This window comes from Gekko japonicus, unplaced genomic scaffold, assembly GCF_001447785.1.
Source record: "Gekko japonicus isolate JY-2015 unplaced genomic scaffold, Gekko_japonicus_V1.1 scaffold1555, whole genome shotgun sequence".
NCBI lineage: Eukaryota > Metazoa > Chordata > Lepidosauria > Squamata > Gekkonidae > Gekko > Gekko japonicus.
Genome location: NW_015165865.1, coordinates 20,031 through 26,845, shown reverse-complemented (window position 1 = coordinate 26,845; position 6,815 = coordinate 20,031).

Sequence of the window (6,815 nt, the reverse complement as noted above, 5' to 3'; positions counted from 1 at the left end):
CCCTCCCATCCCCCCTCAATCTCCCCCCCTTGGCTCTCTTCCCGCCCCCTGACTGGCTCCAAAGCGAGGCCCGGGAGGCTGCAAGCCGCCCGGGCCTCGCTCTTTCCCACCCACCACCCACCCAGCTCCGAAGCGAGGGCCGAGCGGCTGTTAGCCGCCCAGGCCTCGCTCTCCCCCCTGGCTCCCAAGCGCCCCCCGCTCCCAAGTGGCGCCGGCGTTCGCAGAGCGTTCCCTGTGCATGCGCAGGGGACGCTCTGTGAGATTTGGGGGGATTTAAACATCCCCCCGATGTTTTTTTCAGGATTTAGGATTTTTGTGCACACGTGGGGACCTCCCCCCCAGGTCCCCCCGATGCGCGGATTTAAGTATCCACACGCACGGGGGGACTTCGGTATTAGATATATAGATATTTGTAAAGCCTAAATACAATATATTCAAGACACGAGATGTGAGAAGGTTGCTGGAACTTTTATTATCTTGTTTCCCCAGAAGGAATTTTAACTGAAACTTCAAAAGTAAAAAATAAGTGGAGGGGGGAAATGATGACTGAGTTTTACACATGATTTACTAAAGCATAAGCACTTTGTAATGGAGTGTGGTATAGTAGATCAGTGGCATCACTACACAGTCTCTAGGCTACATTCTGCTGCATAGGCTGCAGTATGGTGGTGAGGCTTGGACTCATGTTATAATGAAACACATGATCAGTATCATTGCTGCAAAACACCAGTAGAAGAACAATGTTTATGTTTCACCTATGTAATAAATGCACAATAATTATGAACACAGCATGTTCAGTACTTGATTCTATATACTGTTATGATTCTTCAGTGTTGAAACCTATGTTCAGTATCTTGTGATGGCAATTTTGTTCTTTAACATTTTGGCTAGAAAGTGGGGACTTTTTATTTTGGGATCTTTGGTTTACATGACCGCTGGTGGACGATCAGTCTGTCTGGCAGGAAGGTACGACCACAAATATCACATGGAACTAACTGGCTCTGGGCGCTCTTCCAGGCAGACTCGTTTAAAGCATCAAGATCATAGTAACCTTTGGCTGGAAAATTAAAAAAGAGAAAATATCAGTTTTCACTCTGCAGAACCACATTCAACTTAGCATGGAAAATATTTTCAGGAAATACCTGTTGACTGAGCCTTTCAGTTTTAACTAAATCATACAGCTGGGAGTGGGGGTGGGAAAGGCCTACAAAACACTGTTCATTGTCTCTGGGGTCAAACAAAGTTAACTACAAACTAAAACATCTTGTATATATGGATAAAATAGTTTGCCATGTGTTATGTTACACATTCTTAACTAATTGTTAACATATTTGCCTATACTTCAATATCAGCCAGTTTCACCACTTGGCTGTTTTACAAATCCGGCTTAATGAGCCAATGTTATCTGACCAAAGTAATGGAAGAAAAAGCACACAATGTCCTCTGCATTGCTATGCCCCCCTCCCTCTCTCCTCCCCTGCTGTTCTTAGGATAAAAGATCCAATTTAGGTTAATTTGTTTCTGTTTTTGTATTTTTGCTTTCGATGTGACTTAGAGCAGGTTAACTTGAAGACCAGCTGGTCAAATGAGCAAACCTCAGTTGAAGTCCATTTCATCCCCACCCTCTGCTATGTCCCTGCAATCAAGCCTAGAAACTGAGGCTGATTGAATGCATTTGAAATAGTATGATTTGTATCAAAACCCTTGCTTTCTCTGTGTCTTTAAACGTGTATCAAAGCTCATTTCCCTTCCACATTTAGCTGAGACTGTTTAACAGCTGTACAGACTTGTGCCAATGGCATCTATACTTCCTAATCCTCCTTGGCAGTGCCTGGCAAGTAAACTGTATAGCTTTATTTGAAACGCCCAGTGGCTTGCCTTCGCCAAAAAGTATGGTATTTTAGGCAATAATGGCAATGCATTGCCTAGATTTTGTGCACACAGAGCCCGGATATGTCTAAAACCTTCTAAAAGTCCATAGTTGTTTATATAACAAACAAAAAATTGGATCTTTCCATAAGGCCCCATATAGTTGTAATATGATTCATATCTGACGCCTCATATGCAAACAGTAAGTCTTAGATCTTTTAAAGTGCCTGTTCCTAATATTCATTTTCACTGGATGAGCAAACAACTGGTGTTTCTTTTTTGGCTGAAGCATATAACCTTTTCATTGGCAGGAAATGAATGTGTATTTTGTGTGTCTTGGAAAATTCTGGGGCAGACAGCACACTGCAGTGCAGCTGTGATAGGACAATAGACTCCTCTCTGTTGCATGCTGCCTTGGGGAAGGGGTGCTGTGCAGCAGAGACAGAGAGGAAGGAAATAGTCCTGTTCGCCATTTCCTCCTGAAACTCATTTTTTCCCCTTTACATAGGATGCAAAGTTCTGGTTCCAAGTTTGTGCAAGAAACTGTTACACAAAGGGTTGCCAGGCCACAGCAGGCAAACCCTGGGGGAAATGGGGGGGGGGAGGCCCTATGGTGCTGGTACACTTATGTCAATTATGGTAAAAACTGGAAGTGATGTCTGTGGACTTTCTAGCACTTATGAAAACTCTATGGTTTTACCATAGGGTTTTTGTAAAATGCTAGAGTTTCCATATGTCTCTTCTACTTTTTTTGTTCTGTTTTTACCAGAAGTGATGCAAGCATGATGGTGTAACAGTGGAGTATCTTCTATTCACCTCCCCATTTCCTCCCACAGGTACCTTAGGTGCCATTGAGCAAAGACAATAGAATGTGTTGCTGGTGTTGTCTGTTTCTAGAAAACACACACATGGAGATCTTTGGCAGATGTGACACCTTGCTTTCATTCCCGATTTCCCCCAAATTTCTGAAGCCTCCGCGGGTGTCTGGCTAATCATTGTAAACATGTGAAATGGGTATACAGTTCTGAAGATTTCTTTTAAAAATATTTATTCTTGCTGTGGCATAAACAGCCAGATATATAATTTTAAAGCCATTTAGAGTCTAGGGCCCTCATACTTATTGAACCAAATCTCCTGGTATAATCTCATGTGCCAGTTATGGTCTTCAAGACAGCTTTCTCCTTGTGGTGCCTTCTCTTAGGATTATCTGTGTGGCAACAGTTAGGCTACAGGCTTTCTCTGTGAAAGGCCCATACCTCTTGAATGGCTTACCAGAGTGATTGCAGAGGACACTTTCATTAGCTGCATTCAGGAAGGCATGTAAGGCAGCTCTGTTTCAAAGTCTGTGACTGGTCCAAAATCACCCACTCAGCTTCTACAGCAAGAACCTGGAACTCAGAGACCCCGCTCTGAAGCACTGATGGCTACGCCTAGGGTAGCCAACCTCCAAGTGGAGCCTGAATATCACCAGGTATCACAACTGAACTCCAGACAACAGATCTCTCCCCCCCCCCGGAGAAATAACTGCTTTGGAAGGTGGGCTTTATGGCATTCTGTTCAGCTGAGGCCTCTCCCTTCCCCAAACCCTGGCTTCCATAGGAATTTCCCTACCTAGAGCTAGTAACCCTAGCCAGACTGGCCCCAGTGAGTTCCTCACAAAGGCCTGCGAAGGGTTTCCTTCCTTTATCTGAACCAAGCTTCGTTGCCCACTGTGGCGAAATGCGTTCCAGTTTACAACTCAGCTGTTCACCTTCCACCCTTGTCCTGTGGGTGTATCTCACTCCTTAAGTTCACTGCTGCCACTCATGGAATCGTCACTGCCTTTTTAGGGGGACACTGAGACCCCTCTGGCCGAATCTCCCTATTAGGAGATGAAATCCCCAATCTTTGGGGGATCCCTGGAAAGTTGGCAACCCAAGGGTTTGGCCTTTCCTTGCCTCCTTGGGCTACCCCTCCCTTTGTTATTGTGCAGAGCGGGGGAGACTATGTGGTCAGAGCACAACACAGATTATTAGCCCAAATAAAAGATTTTATCGATGTATTTACACAGTTATGGAGCGCACACACACACTAAATAAATGGCACAGCTGTAGGAGTAAGGACACACTACAGGGGTTAACCCCATCCTCTTTCCCTACACACCAGCCTCTGGCTCTGTGCTCCAGCTAGGGTTCCCAAGTACTTACCGCGATCTGGCGGGGGACACATGCTCCCCGGCCGGAACATTCCTCCCTGTAACGCACCATGCCTTCACCAGGAAGTGACGCTAGTTTCCAGCCCCATTGCCAGAGCGTCGCCCAGCGTCACTTCCTGGTGACCGCATGGTGCGGCACGTATGTTGTCCCTGCAGGAATGATCCTGCGAAGATGTCTGTGTCCCCCGCTGAATCACAGTAAGTACTTGGGAAGCCTGGCTCCAGCCTCCCTCTCTCTCTCTCTGGCCCAAGAGAGCAGGGAAACTTCCATTCATTCCCCAGTGCAGCCGACTGTGGAGTGGCTGAATTTCTGCTGCCTCCCAGGGTTCCCCCACGTCTGTGGCTTCTGGCCTGGACAGCCTGGTCAGCAGAGGCAGCAGGAGCCTTTCCTAACCTCCTGTAGGACGAACACTGCCTCCATCCTGTATGGGCTTCAGTCTATATTTATGCTGCCCTGCCCCTTGGGACAGTCCCTCTTTTCCCGCTCTTTTTGGCCTTGGGGCAGCTGGGAATTGTAGTCCAGCAGATGAGGAAGCCCCATTCAACCCAGTGAGTGACAGGCCCCTCTCTGGTGTTACTAGAAATAATGCCCGTTGCGGAAATAAATACAACGGGATCTAGGAAGAGGCTCTGGGAGAGTGCTTTGGCTTTGGGCAAACAGTGTCAGTTTCCTGTGGCGACCTCAGCAGGGTTTAATGACAGAGTCCACTGTTTTCTCCAGAGGGACTGATCTCTGCTACCTGAAGAGCATTTGTATGTTTGAGTTATCTGTAGCCCTCACCTGGAGAGTGGTAACCATTGTTACCCATTCTCCTCTCCCCTATGAGGTATGTTATGCAACTGAAAATCCCAACTGCCTTGTGGGGGGGGGAGTTTGAGGTGTGGAATGGACTGAAGTCCAATCAGCTTCCATATGCAAAATACCAGGTTGTCGCAGCAGTTGTGGTGTGGGCGGGACCCGGGCTTTGCCTTCTGATTGGTGGCGATATATGCTGAGGAGCAGTGCCATCAGCCATACACTAAGGGAGTGCATTTTAGAATTAGAACTTTGGCACCCACTATTCAATTATATATAAGGAGAGATATAATTAAATGAACTATCACATTTCACACTTGCAGGCCAGCTTCTCAACTCTGTGGCACTGGAACAAGCTGGCCCAAGGTTTTCTTAAGAGTTGTCAACCCCCAGGTGGGACCTGGAGATCTTCCAGAATTACAACTTTTCCCAAAACCACAGAGCTCAAGTCCCTACGAGAAAAAGGCTGCTTTGGAGAGTAGACTCTATGGTATATACCCCACTGAGCTCCCTCCCTTCCCTAAACTCAGCCTTCCCCAGGTTCCACCCCAAAATCTTCAGGAATTTCTCAACTTGGAGTTTGCAACTGTAAGTACTGCAGAAGTCGCCTCTAACTATGTCTGCACTGCTCTAAGACCCCCTCACCTGCACAAAGTGTAGATCATCTACTTGCTCCTCTAATTGCAGAACCAGGAAAGATGGGAAGCAATTCAGTTGTGAACTTTCAAAGTGGCAGAAAGACCAGAATTGCAGGATGAAGAGCAATAACTACAGCTCTGTGCTACAGAGATTCTCCTTGAATTCAGAAGTGTAAAATCCTCTACATAGACTGGGAATCTGGCAAATTCCTCTTGTTAGTGCAACATTTGTGCTGGCACTCCATATGCCATGAAGGCTGAGTCAGTGACCTTGGGCCAGCCACTCTGTATCAAAATTAACCTACTTGAAGTTAAAACGAGGAATGTAGAGTGGTTAGCTGCCTTGGATCCCCATTGGGAAATAAAACAGTAAAAATAGTTAAATAAATAAATGCCACAGAATTCGTTAGATCCACTTGTTCATTTATTTTATGGTTAAGACATTTATGAATATGACTAATATATAGTTGTCTTCAAAAATACAAAACCACATTGAGCTTGCAAGATGAAACAAGCTAAATTCCAACACAGTCAAAAACTAAAACGACAACGGCATTTAATAGATGTGAAGCTGTCCCACCACCGCTTCACTCCCTTACATTGAACATTTTAGATGAGATGGAATTTACCTCCTATGGATATAATCTCTGGTTTCTTGGGTTCAGGTCTTCGTAAATGTCTTGGCAGTTGGTCATTTTCAATGTGCCATTTTTTCAGACACTGTGGTTCATGGATGCTTATAGACTTAGTTCCATACTCACGCCCACAAATGTAACAAATGACAGTTGGGGGTCGCCTTATCACAGCAGGCTGTGGACAACAAGTAAAATGAAATGACAATTGATTTCAGAAAATAACATAAATTGCAGGTCAATCTTATTGAAAGGAATCCTGTTGTCACAGTAAGGGGAGAGGAACCAGACAGGTTCAAATTGTTTTACACCACATTTTTAATTCCTGAAAAATATAGAATGATATCCTATGATTCCTTTCTGCTCTGGCTGAAGGAGCTTTGTCCAATCAGAATGCATGCTCTGTTGGAGGAAGACTTCCTTCATCAGAGAAGGGCTCTTCACATAGTGCAAAAACTGAACCCAGAGTCCAGAAGTTGATAGTTCCTAATCCTTGATAGAACATTCAGATCTGTTATCGCATTACTTTTGGGTTAGCTCACTTTAAAAACTTTCAGGTGGACTCTGAAATTCTCCCATGAAATCCACTTTAGAAATGCTAGGCAAGTTTCAATGTCATGTTGGTATGAAATAAACTTGTGTAAATTAGACTTCACTTTTTTGGTTATTGCATCAATTGCTAACCT